The 18971-nt window shown below is 30.5% G+C and overlaps 1 long non-coding RNA gene across 3 annotated transcripts; it reads right to left on the reverse strand.

Moving 5' to 3' along the window:
* Nucleotides 1–125: 125 nt before the first annotated feature.
* Nucleotides 126–18209, reverse strand: LOC143252113 (uncharacterized). 3 transcript variants are annotated; one of them, XR_013028832.1, is made up of 3 exons: nucleotides 17325–18209; nucleotides 13132–13163; nucleotides 126–2283 (listed from the first exon to the last, which is right to left on the reverse strand). It is a non-coding gene; the product is annotated as an uncharacterized LOC143252113 (long non-coding RNA). The 3 variants fall into 3 exon arrangements; XR_013028833.1 differs by lacking the exon at nucleotides 13132–13163; XR_013028834.1 differs by lacking the exons at nucleotides 13132–13163; nucleotides 17325–18209 and adding an exon at nucleotides 12922–13125.
* Between the last annotated feature and the right edge of the window lie 762 nt (nucleotides 18210–18971).

Consider the following 18971-nt stretch of genomic DNA (forward strand, 5'->3'; position numbering starts at 1 on the left):
TTTCTGGAATAAAACTACTTTGTTTGTAAAAGATACTATTATTGTGCTTTACAAACCTACCAGCTATGTTTCATAGATTTGAACAATAAATATGTAATATTTGCAGAAACTATTACACAAAAATATTTTTCACATTTAATGTTTATTAGCTATAAATGAAATACATTATACAAATGACCCATAGGTATCTATCTATACATATATATGCATTTTTATTAGTAGTTCGATACACATACAATGCTAATAATATCAATTGATTTCAATTACTACACACTTAAGTTTACCAAAGTTAAAAACAGGACAAATTAACTTTCCATTCAAATGATGTACAAGGTAACATAGAGTAATATAATATTACGCTCTTTTTACATGCACCAATTAACTATTAAGAAAAGCATATATCTTGATCTCTTAGCTACGGTAGCATTATTTAAGCTGCTGTAGCAACACACTTAATATGCTATAGTTTCCAAAATTGCATTTAAAACTTTATAAATAAATAATATTATCATCAGAGTTGTTAAAAAACACTGGGTTTCACAGCTTTTCTAGAAAAGTCTGAATAAAATAAGGAGATGTGTGCTGGTAACTCTTCATGGAAATATAACACTTTGGGAACTGTTTAACTACAGTAACTATGTGTTATCATAAACATACCACTTCAACAAACAGAAAACTGTTCAACCACTTTTAACACAATTGAAATATAACACTTTAGGAACTGTTTAACTACAGTAACTATGTGTTATCATAAACATACCACTTCAACAAACAGAAAACTGTTCAACCACTTTTAACACAATTGAAATATAACACTTTAGGAACTGTTTAACTACAGTAACTATGTGTTATCATAAACATACCACTTCAACAAACAGAAAACTGTTCAACCACTTTTAACACAATTGAAATATAACACTTTGGGAACTGTTTAACTACAGTAACTATGTGTTATCATAAACATACCACTTCAACAAACAGAAAACTGTTCAACCACTTTTAACACAAGTAAATATAACACTTTGGGAACTGTTTAACTACAGTAACTATGTGTTATCATAAACATACCACTTCAACAAACAGAAAACTGTTCAACCACTTTTAACACAAGTAAATATAACACTTTGGGAACTGTTTAACTACAGTAACTATGTGTTATCATAAACATACCACTTCAACAAACAGAAAACTGTTCAACCACTTTTAACACAAGTAAATATAACACTTTAGGAACTGTTTAACTACAGTAACTGTGTTATCATAAACATACCACTTCAACAAACAGAAAACTGTTCAACCACTTTTAACACAAGTAAATATTTTAGCTGCAAGTGGTTATAATAAAGTTGCAAACATTCAATGAGAGCCCTTGAAAATACAATATCCGTCTTTGTTCAGCTTAGTATAATGAACAATGTTACCTCTTCCAACAATCAGTAAAACTTAATTTTACATTCAGAGACAGAATCTTTATTAATAGTGATAGCAAAACAAAATTGTTTAACCTACATCGCAACTATAGGTTCGATACTCATAAACTACACTATCGTAGTTTTTTCTTTACTCTAAACTATACAAGTTGTTACAACTCTTTGCATAAAACCACACAAATTAGTTCAAAATGCTGTGGTTATATATAAAATAAAAACAAAACAACATTAACAATATACAGAAGCTCTTTAGGAAAATCCTCTGTCAACTAATCAAAACTCCATCATCTTATATTCAATGTATGTTGCCAATTAGCTTATCACATTTTCTAACATTAAAAACTACTGTTACAATACCATATTGTGTTGAGAAAATGTGCATTTCTTCTTTAAACCTATAACAAAAACTTGAAATCAATATATAGCTTATAATGTTAAAAAATTGTTTTACAATACTACTCAAAAAAAAAATGTTTTCTACAAATACCTATCAAGAGAAAATTGTAATTCTAATGTAATACTAGTCCCTGATAAATGCATACAAACATTTGCACTAATATTTCTAGTATTTGTTAAGCACATTCAATATTAACTGATTTGTAGTACAGAACTCAGGGCTTGAAATTAATAGTCACCAAAGAGATTTAAAAATTGGAATGGGCGACTTAGAACTTGCTAATAAACTCACCTGGTGAGTGAGTTGATTTGAAGTGTCCAAAATTTTTTTATTGGTTGTCAACAACACATGATGACATTTAAGTGGCAATCATTATTTGTCTGCCATTTGATAGGTTCACTTTGTAGACCCAATATGCAGCTGTCTTCTGTCACTCATGGGTTGCACCTCCAAGAACTGGAACAATAACAAGATGCAACACTTTTGCTCACATGTAAGTGTCAAGATTATGCATTCTGATTTTTTTTTTCTTTTTACATAGCTAATTGTTATACCTGAACCACAAAACCCCTATGTGGAATTATTTCTAGTCTGTTTTTTTCTTATTTTTTATAAAAAGATATGTAACAGTGCATAATCTAGTTGGGCTGGTAAGCTATGAAGTTAGCTTCAAACCCTAAGAGTCCTGTTGATAATAAAAAAAATTGTGTAACCTCAGTAATACCTCACTCTTTTTAACTTACTATTTACATACTTAACTTATACTTGTATGATACTAATTTTATCAGTTTTAGATTTAATTTGTTTAATGGTAAGTGAAAATTAATCTACACAAGAAAGTGTTATTAAAACACCGTAACTTTAAGTTTTATATATCCTTGTAATACACAGCCACAGAAAAAGATGTCACAGTTATTTCATATGAATAAAAATATATTTGTGATACAATTGTATAATATAAATATAATACTTTAATAAAATGAAGGCTATCAAAAAGACACTTGTAGAGTACTCAGGAGGTTATCTATATAAACTTACATCTCAAATACAAAACAACTCTAACTATTACACTACCTTTAGATTACCAGTAGTCAACTTCTCATTGTTGGAAAGTAAAAATATAACCTTTAAAAATTACTAACATTAGCTATAATTTCTGTTTTTGAATATAAAAAAGTATTTTCCTAATAAAATGTGACTCTTAATAGGTCTGACAAAAATGGTATCAGCATATATATCTTATCCAAACATTAAGTACTAGCTACAGAATCAATGTTCGTACAAAATAGATAATCCATTTTTTATTAAAAATCAAGTAACAATAAAAAACCATCACTTATGTTTCAAAAACAAAGCAGCCAGTATTTACTATCAACTAGTTACTAGGAAAATAATATTGATGAGAAAATAGTTATAGGAAAAATAACTAACAATTTGATATACATAAAGTTTATGTCAGCATACAAAAATAATCAAACAAAATTCCATATTAATGACAATACTGAAAACTTTTAATCTTTTAAACTAAGGTATGAACAGTTTCATACTTCCATGCATTTTTTAATATTACTACTTTAAACAACTGTAGTGATATAATTCATATTGATCAACTACTGACATCTCTGTTGACATGTGAATAAGTAAGGCAAAGAAAAAAGTGCAGAATATCTTTTTTTGGAAAAAAATATCAACATAAACAGCATTAAGAAAAAGAAGCTAATAATGACATAACCTTTTTAAACAAGACTTCACGAAAAGGAAGACAATAATGACATAACCTTTTTAAACAGGACTTCACGAAAAGGAAGACAATAATGACATAACCTTTTTAAACAGGACTTCACGAAAAGGAAGACAATAATGACATAACCTTTTTAAACAGGACTTCACGAAAAGGAAGACAATAATGACATAACCTTTTTAAACAGGACTTCACGAAAAGGAAGACAATAATGACATAACCTTTTTAAACAGGACTTCAAGAAAAGGAAGACAATAATGACATAACCTTTTAAACAGGACTTCAAGAAAAGGAAGACAATAATGACATAACCTTTTTAAACAGGACTTCACGAAAAGGAAGACAATAATGACATAACCTTTTTAAACAGGACTTCACAAAAAGGAAGACAATAATGGCATAACCTTTTTAAACAGGACTTCAAGAAAAGGAAGGTAATAATGACATAACCTTTTTAAACAGGACTTCACGAAAAGGAAGACAATAATGGCATAACCTTTTTTAAACAGGACTTCAAGAAATGGAAGGTAAGAATGACACAACCTTTTTTAAACAGGACTTCAAGAAATGGAAGGTAAGAATGACACAACCTTTTTAAACAGGACTTCAAGAAATGGAAGGTAATAATGACACAACCTTTTTAAACAGGACTTCAAGAAAAGGAAGGTAATAATGACACAACCTTTTTAAACAGGACTTCAAGAAAAGGAAGGTAATAATTACATAACCTTTTTAAACAGGACTTCAAGAAAAGGAAGGTAATAATTACATAATCTTTTTAAACAGGACTTCAGAATAAACACAATAAATACATTGATTTTTGCTTTCCATATATTTATACAAAACCCTTTAAACAATTGTTTATGTATAAAAATTAAATTGAACCTTAATATAAAAAATGTAAAATTGATACAGAATGTTTTACAGTTTTCAAAACCAAATACTGTAAACACTTTTCACACTTGAAATGATGGTAAACACCTTAGTTCACCATGAGCTTCTATTCCATGTAGCAAGTTCACTGTTCTAAAGCAGTATTATAATAATGCACTAAAACGTAAAGACAGAACATTTATATTGAATATTAACAGTTGCAGACATCACAAAAAATTTCCTGTTATTAGTTTAAGAACAATTTTGATAACCATATGAATGATAATGTCTTTATATTTGTTCATTTTATATTTAAACCACTGAATGCTGACTCCCTTATAGGTTACAGTCTGCCTCTGACAGTCGGATGTATGTCATACATGGTTTGCTAACCTTCTGCAGTCATAGTCAGTGGGTTAATAGTTTTAGTTTGGTTGAGAGGATAGGAGAGCCTGGTGGACCAAAAGACCACTTGTTGTCCCTAAACATTGTTTTGTTACAAAACCTTGATACCAACACATAATATATAACTTGAACAAATAAATTACCTTGAAAAATGAAATGGGAACATTGGATGCCTTAAAATAAACTGCTCAAATCATGATATTGATACAAATAATTCTTGCTAGAGAAATTGTATCGGTTAATCTCATGAAATAAGACTGATTTGAATAAAACTGAATAGGTGAGTGAACTGGTATTTTACTACAAGTTTAAATGTTATGAATTGCATAATAAGTACAAATAATGATATATATATAAATATTTAGGATGCATATAGCAAAGAATGTTAATGATCAGAGAGAACAAGGTTGTCCACTATTACTTAACATTTTTATGTAGTTTATTAATTCATGCATTTTCAAAGAAATTTTCTAATCACTTAAATAAAGCTAACAAATTTCATCTTATAGTAGAAATGAAACATAGAAATATTTCAATTCACATTGTACTTGCTGCTAGTTTGGTTCTGTTAATCAGCAAATATGTTGGTTTTTTTAAACATTCTTCTGTTTTGACCAGTAATATTTTTCTTTCTTTTCAGTATTACCTACATGGCATATGCAAGGGCTTCATCAACTAGTGTCATGTTTTAAAATTCTGTTAGAAGTGGATATTTACATCATCTGTACTGTGCATGAAACACCTAGCACTGATAATGTGTTTCACAGACACTGTTTGTTTAGCTACTGAAAATATACAATAACAGTTATTATTTCAAGTACCTCTGCAAGAGTGGGAAAAAAAAATGTAAAAGTAGACATGGTATCAGTAGAGTTAATGAGGTATCTATGTTTGTGGTATAGATGCAGAAGATGCTAGAGACATTAATTAATCCAGCAGTAGAATGCCTGATTAATACAAATGAACTAGGAACAAGTGTAATACAAATGGAAATATTTCCACATCCATGTTCCATTTTCTTTTTAATATGATCATTTTTCAACTGTATTATAGTACTTACAGGATTTAACAACTTTGAAACATACATGGACATGTTACATAAGAACATTAAAGTTCTGTGGTTAAGTATAATGTGTTCTAGTGAGCAACCAGAAAAACAATCCATGTAACTAAACTCACTATTTACCACCCACACAGACAATCTAAACATTTTACAACTTAATGTAACATTTTCCTAAGATAATTTAACTTCCAACTTAAGTGATCAGGTATTATCCCATATATTGATGCGTTTTATTTAGGTTTGTTTTGTTTTTGAATTTTGTGCAAAGCTGCTTGAGGGCTATCTGCACTAGCCATCCCTAATTTAGCAGTGTAACACAAGAGAGAAGTTAGCTAGTCATCACCACCCACTGCCAACTCTTGGGCTACTCTTTTACCTACAAATAGTGGGATTGATTGTAACATTATAACACCTTCACAACTGATAGGGCAAGTATGTTTGGTGTGACAGGGACTCGAACCCGCAACCCTCAGATTAAGAGTCTAGTGCCTTAACCTCCTGGCCATGTTTTATTTAGGAGACTGATTATTGTGGAATAACAGGAATGATCCCCACCCTCAGTTTACTTCAAATTAGGTTTATTTCATTAAGTAATACCCTACAACTGTTTTCAGAAGGACTTTTTTGTTAGTATCATGATTTAAGTAGTTTATTGAAATGTATACTAGGTATTTTTAACTTACATACATAAACTAAATATTTGTAAGTGACAAAAAGAAAAGTTCTGTACTAAAGAAATGTAATGTTTTGCACATTTTGATTGAACATTTTCATGGTATAAATTAAATAACAAATTAAGTATTACCAATGATGATGATGGATCTTCTGACAGACGTAAATATTTATTGATGTGAATTATTGGTGTATGTAATAAATATGTTTGTAATAATAAAGAAACATGATTAGTATATTCAGGAGGCTCTGATATCATGTGCTACATATTTTAAAAATTTCATTAGTATTGAATTCAAATTGTATGAAAGTAAATAAGATATTAATAAAACACATAATACATTTTTTGATACACTAACAAGTTCAATATCCAATGTTTAAATTAATTATAATATTATAATGAAATTCTGTTGTAACAAATGGGTTCTGTACATCTCAAATTATAACTATCTCCAAGATCCAAATTACTAAAAAATATTAATTTAATTATTTGAACTATCTATCTTGGTTATGCAGTGATATAATTCATAGCTGTTGACATAAATGTAAGATTCTTTATGTTAGACAAGTGCTACTCGCTGAGAATTTTTATATTAATAAGACAATATCAGTAGAATGTGTGAAACTGTATTAGTACAATTCTAATGTTATACAGTTGTGATGTTATGCTTTAATTAAGTACATACAGCTTATACCAAAGGAAGTTTGATTTTGAAGAACGTAAAATTTAGTGTCCCATCTGATACTTAATAAATATTGAAATGAAGGACAACAAATTATCAGTTTCATATAATATAAATCTCAGTTCAATAAAACAATCAACATGGACTTATTATTTAAGACTCATGACTTAAAAGCTTTTATACTTGAATAAACTGTGCATCAGGATTTGTGACATATTTGATTTTACTGCTAGTTGCAATTATTTTATCAAAGCTTTAACCAAGAAATTAAAGTGTATAAGACTCCAGTAGGAAAACAAAGTGTCCACATGCAAGAATAAAATTTGGTATAATGAAAGTTTATGTCCAGTTTCTTAAGACCTCTAATAAAACAACTAAAATTCACAAAAACAATAAAGTTTACAGTCATGAATATTAATGTAATTTATTTAATCCAAACTTGGAGCAATTTGATTGAAAATCAAATAATACACTTTAATTACGTAATTAAATTATGCAATTTTCATGGAGAGGAGACTGTTTATAAACATAATGAAGCAACTGAAGAAACATTATAACAACAAAGTGGAGCGTACATTTGAAAGGGAAGGTAAAATAATAAAAAGCAAATTAGAAAGCAATATTAATACGATAGATAAGAAAAATATGTGACAGTAAAATAAATACAATAATAAAATCCCATCTCTTCTTGATTATGGAAAGACAAACATTTCTTACAAGAACCTACTGAAATAACAGTTACAAAATAACTTGTAAGTTACATTTATCAAAGTGTGTAAAATCATCACTTATAGTACATATCAGAATTCCAGTTGAAAATATATGAAATTTCTTTTGTAGTCTCATTTCACTGAATGGAAAAATATATTGCCAACTGTATATTAAAATAACTTGACAACGGTATAAACATTTTTAATCTAAACAAAAGAGTGATTGGATTTTATATTGATTTTGAGAGTTCCAATAATTTACAAAAGTAGTTTTTGCAAGCACTTAGTAGTAATGTTGAATGGAATTTCTTAAAGAGCTCCTGGACAACCATAAGGGTTGCACCAAGCACAGTGGCCACAAGAGTAAAATATGGTGATGCAGAAGTTTGAGAGCTGTCAACAACTATGGGATTAACCAGATGGAAAAACTATTTCTACTATCAGAGAGCTGAAGATATTACCATGCAAGTAGAGATTTAGTACAACAAATGTATAGATAGTTACAGATTACAACTTACTCTGAAAGCCATGAAAGATCTAGTGTTTGTGTCAGTGAATGTAGATCCACTAGATGTACCAAATCTACAAATGTATGCAATTCTGATTAAGACAAGGACACCATGTAGCAAATGGTAACTTCAGAGTATGGAGATCACTCCTCAGAGAATCTCCATTACACATGAAGTTTTCATTTAAAGGTAAGATTTTTCCTTGTTAAGTTTTAAAAATATAGTTTCTTAAGAGTCATAAAAAAAACATGCATTTCTACATCTCCAATGTCACACACACATGGAAGTGTTGATGATCATTATCATCCATTCTTCTCTATTGCTGGTATTTTTCAAGAATTCTATGTTATTATTCACTATTCCTAATCATTATGAATGCATCAAATGTTTCTTTCCTTATCACATGACTTATGAACTCATCTTGTCTTATATTTTTATAATGCTGTACATGATATTCTCTTGTTCTAATACTTGTTCACTGCCTTTCTTCTCAGTCCATACTATTTCCAACATTCCCTTTATGAACCAAGTTTCGGGCTGGTTTGAGTTTTCTTTCAACTTTCATTGTTATTCTTATAGTTATTGTAGATATTAACTTTTGTAGCTGTGCTGATTATCAGCAAATCTAGGTTGAAGAAATATCAAAAACACACATGTGAAAGTGTATACAGGTTATACCCACAAAGATGATAATTCAGTAATCACAAGTCAAACATTCAGGTATACTAAACGAAACATGCAAAGGAAAGTCTTTCAGAAAAATTACTAAACATATAAATTTTTAAGCTCTTTATCTGTTATACAGAGAATTTTTTAATTGTCTTTGTATAACAAGAAGTTAATCATTCTCTGGAGAATTCTTATTGTAAACACTGCAGAATACATGAGTTGATATATTTCATATGTTTTTACAGCAAAGTCAAGTCAGCTTACTTCTGTGCATCTGCTTTGTTGCTCTTTAGAGTAACATTTCAGTGTCATGTAAACAGTCTAACGATACAAGCAGTGATTTGCTGTTTTATTTTCAGTTAATTTCAACTTCAGTCATTGACAGTAAAATAAAAACAAAGCAAATGTGAAATGTTTAACAGTTTAAACTCTGAAGAGAAAGAATTTGAAACTTCATGATCAGTAATTTAAAAAAAAGGCAACTCACAAACACACATCCTGCACACATTAAACAAAACTGAGGGCAGAGGCATAAGATTTGAAAACTGAGTACTGCAATATTGTCAATACAAAATCCAACTTTCTATGTCTCACTGCCATAGAGAACATTTGGAGGCAGTCAGAAGGGTGAACTTAATGTTAAGGATTTACTTTTATCATATTCAAAACAAAACCTGATTTTCTTAACAATTACCTGTCTTTTTATTTTGTTCATTATATTTATGTGTTAAGCATTTATATAGAAGAAAAAACAACAACTGGTGAAACACTGTCTCCTTTCCTTTTCTGGAATATTAACAACCAAAGATAGCATAAATGTTAAATTAAAACACTCCTGGCACATATACTATCATATAAACTATATTTTGGTATGATTGTATAAACATATAATCTTATACCTAGTGCAACATCAATACATCAGGTTTTATTAGCCATACTACACATTAGTACAAACTCCAATGCCAATTGCATAAAAATCTGTGATGATGAGAAAATCCACCTGTAGAGAAAATTATACATGTAAAAACAGCTGGTATGGGTAGAGAAAGCACTATGTAGAGGAGCGAACAATGTTTCGACCTTCTTTCACCATCAAAGGTTGAAACATTGTTCGCTCCTCTACTAGTGCTTTCTCTACTCATACCAGCTGTTTTTACATATAAATTGCACAAAAGTTAGAGCTGAAACACCTATTTCCATTCACGATATTATATTAATTTGGTTTAATCTGCATTATTGTATTTCAGATGATTATAAATACATACTTAGCCATGCATCTCTCTCAACATATTTGTATGGGCATATACACACACACACATAAATATACTTATATCTTTATTTACTGTTAAGAAAACATAAATACTTTCAAATCATTATTTGTTTTATAATAATTTGTTTCTTTACAAATTTATCTTCATTCTTAAGTATTTAAGAACAAATTATATATATATTTTTTAAAATACAAGTAGAGTTAAACAAGAGAATGACAGTTATTGTCACTAATAACCCTATGATATAAAGAGAGACCCTGCAGCTTTTGAAGATTCTGCTGTGTTCTGATATAAAGTTTAACGTTATTCTCTCGAGAGTTAGCTGAGTAAACAATTCATGATTATAACATGCTCAATCTCTACTGAAGGTTGCTTTTAACACTGATAGTTGTTTTGTTAACCTTTTAATTATCTGTGTTATGCATGTTCAAAGCTGTTTTAATGTGAGGTCCTATACTGATAGCTATAGTTTTGATGACTACCTGCAGTGACCCTGGTTTCAACATAGAGAGATTGTGTCCACAACTAATAAAATTTATGCAGTCAAAGTGTTCAAGTACAAAACTACTTAGAAATATTGTCAGGTATGGGTTCTGACAAAATAATGTGATGATGTAAAGTGAACTACTGTTTTTTGCTTGTGCTATATCTCTTGAAGGCCTTATAGGAGTGTGTTAACAATAACTTGATGGTATCTGTTTAAAGATTAGGAAACTAACATAGATCAAGAAAATAACACACCAAGCATAACATGAGAAGCACTTAAGTTGAAAAAATTAATCCACAAACTGGCAGTATATACTCATAATAGAGGGTGACCCAAAATTATCTACCTTACTTCATACTTTAACAATTAAAGAACTAGAGAAATACAACCATACAGTTTTCAACATTTCATAGCCCAACTATTGACATTTTATTGACATGTCAGTACCATTCTACACAAAAACCACTGGAGGCTCTTAGCACATCCAACCAATATATAATTTCAACTTACAGTTACAGTGACATCTGTTAACCTGGTCTTTAACTCCAGTGTGTTTTATATAGGTGTTTGTGATACAAAATATCCTTAACATACCCTGAAAGAAAGAAGTATACTGAAGTGATGTCTGACAAGTGTGGAGGCCTGGGAACTGACCCACCCTCATCAGTACATTGCAATGAGCCTTTTCCTGCATGGCTCCCATTTTATGGGGTAATACTACTTGTTGGAGTGAAAAACATGACATTAAAAAACTGTTTGAGATGGGCTACAAAATGTTGAAAACTGCATGGTTATATTTCTTTAGGATTTAATTATTAATTTTCAAATAGGAAAGATAATTTTGGACCACCCTCTCTTGTAAAAACCCTGAAGTTTAAAGAACTAGGGACCTCTAACATATTTTATGTATAAAAAGTAATATAAAAAAAATATAATAGGATTGACATCTTAATATAGTCAAAACCAGACCTATGAGTAACAACACAAAACATATGGGATCCATCACTAGATACCAAAATATATGAGTAATGAAAGTTATAGTTACTGTACACATTTAAAATACTTTTAACTCAGAATACAAGTATTGTAAATTATCAGGAGTAAGGAGTAGTTGGAAAACCTTCTTTGACTAAAAGTTTATGGCCCGGCATGCCCAGGTGGTTAAGGCACTCGACTCATAATCTGAGGGTTGCATGTTCGAATCCCTATCGCACCAAACACACTCACCCTTTCAGCTGTGGAGACATTACAATGTGATGATCAATCCCACAATTTTTGGTAAAAGAGTTGCCCAAGGGTTGGCAGTGGGTGGTGATGGCTAGCTGCATTCCCTCTTGTCTTGCACTGCTAAATTAGGGACAGCTAGCACAGCCCTCAAGTAGCTTTGTGCAAAATTCAAAACAAACCAAACCACTAAAAGTTTCATTTTTAAATGTCAAATAATCAAGATATTTGACCTTCAGAGGAATGTTGCCAAGCTGGTGTTTCTTTTACCCCAGAGTTGTAAAAAATATAAAGTCACCCAGAACATCTACAGAATGTTAAACAAATCTCCAATAACACCAACTGCAATAATGATATATCACAATCAACTGAGTTAAAATTTCAGCAAGTGCTAAAAATGAAAAAGTTTTTTATCCCCACTAAAACATAATTATTCAAATTTCTTTATCTATTCACATACAAGTCCATATATTTTTATTACAGTTATCCCAATACAAATTCTAAATTATTTTATAATTAAAGTAGAAAATTTAATCCCTTTCTATAACTAGAAAATATGTAAAACACCCAAATAATAAAACTTCATAAATTATCAACATGTAAGTAATATTCTCACAACATTAAGCACTGCTGTCAACCATCCTAATAATTGAAATGTTATAAAAATCTTCAAGAAATGTGACTACATATAAGTTGGAAAGATGGTGTTTTGGAAAGTCACTCAAACCTGAAACCCTTCACTAACAACTCCTCACTAACCAGAACAAATAGAAAAATACAGTATTACCTGAGAAATGTGTGTTTGGTCCATCTATGCAAGTGGTTCCTTGGCTTGATTTTTAAATCCTCAGATCTGCTAATTCCCTTTACAAATAAACATCTCACGACCAATGATTGAACTCTCTTCAATACTTACATTCTACAATTTACTGATATTTATCTCTATCAGAACATATATCCTTCTTTATGGTTTACCAACTGCATCTTAAATTCTCACCTGATCTTTGAACTCAAATGCTTTTGGTTTTTCTATATATATATATATATATAAAAAAAAAAAAAAAAAAAAAAAGAGGCAAAAACACTAAGATAAGGATGAAAGTATGGCTTACATAAGAAATGCATTTCTCTGTCATTACAAACACACACAGCATGTTCATATTGATATGTTAAGTTTCAGCCACTTTGCCACAAAAGATATGTAGATGAAATTTATTTTCCTTTTATTTCAAAAAAGATGTACATTCCTTATGTTTTGCTTTCACTTTATTTGTGAACTTTAAATCAATCCTCACAATTGTAAATGTTACAATTTCTACTGCTCCTTTACTTACATTTACCAAAAGTCATTTGCTGTCTTTGATATATGCATATGTTCCCTAAAATCCTATGGGAGATTCCTATAAAATATCTTTTAAAATTTACAGATAATCAAAACCAAGGAATAAATAACAGTTATGATAACAGGTGTTAACAAAATGCTTGTTTTAATTACTCTGGAGTGATGTTTCATCAATATCTATACAACTTTATATTATTTTCATCAGGTAAACCTGTGTTTAAAATAACATATCCATGTTTAAATATCCTCAAACCACAAAATCTTTATCACTGATTTTGTTGGTTGTGATTGATATGACAAAATTATAGTAAATACTACAAACCAGCGTAAACCAACTGTATTAAATATAAATACTACAAACCAGTGTAAACCAGCTGTATTACATACATAAGTTTTAAACGCAAATCATGCAGGGTTTTACACTGTTCATTTGTGGATGTTAATATTTTAACATGCAAGTTTCAACCAACTTGGACAACCAAGTTTTGTTTTATTCTGAAAAATAACAGGGAGCATGCATGTGCAAAGTGTTTTAGCAGGAATACAAAATGATGCAACTATTACATATCTACAGTTTCTTTGTTTTTGGAATTTCGCGGAAAGCTACACGAAGGCCATCTGCGCGCTAGCCGTTCCCTAATTTAGCAGCGTAAGACTAGAGGGAAAGCAGCTAATCATCGCCACCCACTGCCAACTCTTAGGCTACTCTTTTACCAACGAACAGTTGGATTGACCGTCACATAATAATGTCCCCATGGTTGAAAGGACGAGCACGTTTGGTGCCACCCTCAGATTATGAGTTGAACGCCTCAACCCACCTGGCCATAATGAGCCGACATATGTACAGACTATCAATGTCAATCAAAGAAGTTAATAGTATATTAGTTATGTACCAAACACCCAAACGAGATGGCTTTTCATCAACTTACTGCAGAACAATAAACACCTACTACTGTTTATGTCTCAGAAAGAAAGCAGTGTGTTAACAGCATTATTGTAACTACTTTAAACAACCATGACGACTTGTAAAAACCTGACAAAATCCAAAGATATACAAATAATTGATTTGTTTTATGATTAAGGTTCATAAATGTAGATAAATTAACATGGACTTTTCTCTGTGTTAAAATATTTGAGACCTTTTGGTCTTCTTATTTGAGCCTAAATCAAGCAACAATGTACAGAACAATAAAAGTGATTATATATGTTTAATAACTCTAATATCAGATGTCATTTATTGTTATGCCCATTGCCTTGACACTCATTTTAATGCAGTGTTCCACAGGAAGAAAGAATTGTCATTCTTGGTGCATTGTTGCCAATGGAGGCTTTGGTAAGAGGGATGAAAGCTTAAAATAAGATATTTTATGTGAAGAAACGTGTGTATAATTCTTCAAACACATACATACATTTAATAAAATGTACATGAAGTTTTACTTCGTGTAACTGGAATTAATTTTTTTATCTCCTTGAAGTATTAATTGCTTTAATATTTGGTATCATCTGTAGCAGGTGTTAATAGAGAGTTTTAGTGTAATACCATTGTTTTCCCTATAAACAATAGCAATAATAACAATAAATGAACAATGTAATTATATATATTTATTTTTCTTAAGTTGTATATATGTATCCTCAGGAGTACACAAAAATTATGGAAGTCAGATACTGTAGACACACATGTGCATCTAGAAATCTACTAAGGGAAACATTTTGAAAATTAACTTTATTCAATGAAAAGTGGAAAAGTCAAATTAAAATATGGATTTATCAACAATATGCATATCACACGATGAATACATATTTTTTTTTTGTCCCAGTTATAAATTAAAACTCATGTTTCTTCTGCTTGTATTGTAAAATCTGCTCTTTTTCTTGTCACTGCTTTAATGCTTGAGCCAATTTTGCTTTCTAATAGCAAACATTTAACATCTTCAACTGTTGATGATTACTTGTAACCAGAGATGGCAGAAGCTCCATTATTACAGCCAGATGAAAACCATCTCACATTTACAGTGTACTGCTGTCAATATGCATTTTAAAACAGTACTCACCAATAGTGCACACGGTGCATCTTCAGTAGTGAATACGTCAATAAATTCAAAGCAATCACATGTATGTTTACAGTTATATTAATTTTGGTTAAAACCAATCTCACTCATTGCTCAAACTTTTGTTGTTTGCACTCTTACCATGAGATTTATTAAAACACGGCATTTATTCCAAATGCTTATCACAAAAAAATGTTCCAAGTGTAAGCACCCACAATCATTTAGCAAGACTTCTGACCCAGTTTAAAAATAACTTTGAAAAAAATGAATATTCTGTGAAAGATACTTCTGAATTTGCTAATGACCTAAAACAGACACAGTTTAAAGATAATAATCAATGTGCTAGTCATGATAGAAAGTTACTGTTTATGTCAGAACAATATTAATTATCTTTGTTCTAGCCTTGTGTTCACTGAAAATCAAGTTTTGCAGGATATAACTAAAGATATTTTTAAAACAACTTTATATTTTGTGGTGAAACAATCTCACTTCATATTTAAAAGTAAAATATTTGAACTGACTGACAAAATGGCTACCATTATCAAACGACATTAAGTTCTTTACAAAATATATTAAACTTAAACTTGACTAGCTGTCTTCTCTAAATGGTCTATAAATTTAAAAAATGGGAATTTCTTAATTACACTAATTTAAAAAACACACATATTGGATCCAAATGAGTCTCATGAAAATACATGGGCCTAATAACAAACTGCAATGTAAGCATCCCAGGACAGGCCACACCTCCCACTGTATAAAAAATGTGTGCACCATAAAGCATGTTCTCAACAAGTATACTATAAATTATGACATTGTCAAAGATGTGAAAGCAAAGAATGTCAGAGAAAACACATATGATGATCAGCATTTACAAAAACCTTATTTAAATTCAAAAATATTTTGTGGCAATTCTGACAGATAGCAAAGGAACAAGATAAACTACATGTATATCTGAAATCAGTTATATTTCAGCGATTTCAGTAGATTACATCAAAAATTTACAAAGTAAATAATGACTCATTGTAAGTCAGTGAAAAAAAGATATTCCATATGTTCAAAACACATTTACTGCAGATAAAGTGTACAATTGGTCAGGTAATGTTAATTTCAGAACTCACAAGAGCATATATGTACCTGAGAAAATCAGAAAAGCATTTCCATCAGAAATAAACTATAAAGAAAAGACAGATATTATCAATAAATTAATATAATAATAGTTAAACCAAAAAGTTGCAGAGTACTTAAAGGCAAATGATAACAGGTGAGCTTTGATTGCTGATATGTTAACCTGCTGACTAACAAGAAGTATGAAATTGACAGTAACACCTACATTGTTACATATATAAGTGTTAAAAAAACAAGGAAGGTTCAAAGACATAACTGTGATAATTGAAATCATGAGTAAGTAAATATTACAACATTTAATATACAAAAAAAAGTGATCAAAATTCTCCATGACTTCTGTGAGCAATCAAAGAAAGATAACTAATATTTAAAAAAAACTGTAGTTGATAACTGTCATTTCTTTATCTGTTAAGACACATGGTAAATTCATACAAATTAATAAATATTCATATCCATTAATTAAGAATATGTTTAACTATAAGAACAAAGCCTTTCTTGAAATTTGAAAATTCCTTCGTAAAACCTCATAGTTGAAAATGATGCGAGATAATATCTTTAGGTCAGATAAGACAATCAACAAGGCCTAAACCACTTGCAGCATCACTTTAAGTCACCTATACATGCAAACATAGCAGTGATGAAACTCAAAATTCTTAATGCCAATATCTTCCTTACCTGAAAAAAATATTTCCAATAGATACCTCTGGATATAGTTAAACATTCTTCCTTATGTGTTCACAAATATTGCCAAACAGATTTATAAGCCACCAACAAGCCTTGTGACAACTTCCACCTAATTTCACATCAAAACATGACATACAGCAGAGCCCTCTACCAACAGGAGTACAATACATCTCCATGCACAACACCTCATGCACTTCACACTTGTGAACTTTCATTCTTTGACAAGGCAGTGAAACAATGTGCACTGGAGGTGGAGTGGATTGTTGGGAATGTATGAAGAGATGAGTACCTATTGGAAATACATTTTTAAGTAAGGAAAATGTTAACATGTGAAACAAATATTAACATAATATTTAACTAGAATCCTGTGCTGAGAAGGTGGAGATGCCAGTGTAAAGATTACCTAGACAAGCCCTTTCAGAAGAGATGTGAAGGAAACCTATAGGCTGTAACAGAGGTGCAAATTGGTGCACACCTATGGAGGACTGTACCTTGTTTAATTCAGGGTACATTCTTCATCTGCAGAGAAGAATTGAAAAAGCAAAAAGACCATAATTATGTTGCAAGAAGGGACAGAATAAATACATGGCCATCTGATTATTTACATACAAGATATCAGATGGTCAATATGTGTAGAAAGGATGGAACTCATTCAGACCATACCCTGTGTGCTTACCTCCGCTACTATCAGACTTAATGGATCAAAACCAGCCACAAGAGAAAGGCATTTTGATGAATATTTGTGCTCACCACTTTAACTGAGTCTCTACAGGCCCTTACCAGCTGCAAGAATAGGGTAAATGATAGATACATTACTGTATACACAGTGTGGTCACCTTAACTCTACAATCAGTCTCTGTAAGTCTCATACCAGAGGCAAAAGAAAGCACCACAGTATTTGTAGCTATATTTCTTGCTATGAGGTTAAAAAAAAACTAACTTTAACCAGTAAATGAGCACACTGTCACTACACTTTTAATCATGAAATTGTAAAAACAGAACATGAACTTTGATCATAAGAATAAAACTATGAACAACTGTCAGCTAATCTATTGTAATATACAAACCTACACCATACATGAATGTGCAATACTCTTAAGCATACCATATTCCCACAACATTTAGCTATCCAAAACCAATTTAGGAGACACTTTTGTCAATGCAAAAATTATACATAAAACTCTACATATTACACTTGAAAAACTTTCTTTTCAAACTAAGACCACATTTAAAAATTTACAGAGCAGAAAAATGCAGGTGAGTATATGTGAGGCATCCTATATCAGTAAAAGTAAAAACCACTTACAAATTTGTGATTTAAATCACACAAGACAATCAAGAGAGCCAAACTAAATGCTTGACAATCCCAGTCCTTCCTCCTACCACTAAAGTAATAATTAAAACATATCCATATTGTTCTTTTTTTTTTAATTTTATTATGTTAACTTCTGGTTATACTATGTAACACAAATTTTGTTCCTGGATAATATGCATTATTTCTTAATTGCTTATGTTGTAAAAGTACAGAAAATGGCCCTTATTCCCTTCAAACTTTTCTTTTGTGACCTGGATTATGAAATTTAGAAATTAACCTATTTTCTGTGTAAAAATGGGCAAATTTGCACATTTTCATTTACA

This window comes from Tachypleus tridentatus, chromosome 6, assembly GCF_004210375.1.
Source record: "Tachypleus tridentatus isolate NWPU-2018 chromosome 6, ASM421037v1, whole genome shotgun sequence".
NCBI classification, from domain to species: domain Eukaryota; kingdom Metazoa; phylum Arthropoda; class Merostomata; order Xiphosura; family Limulidae; genus Tachypleus; species Tachypleus tridentatus.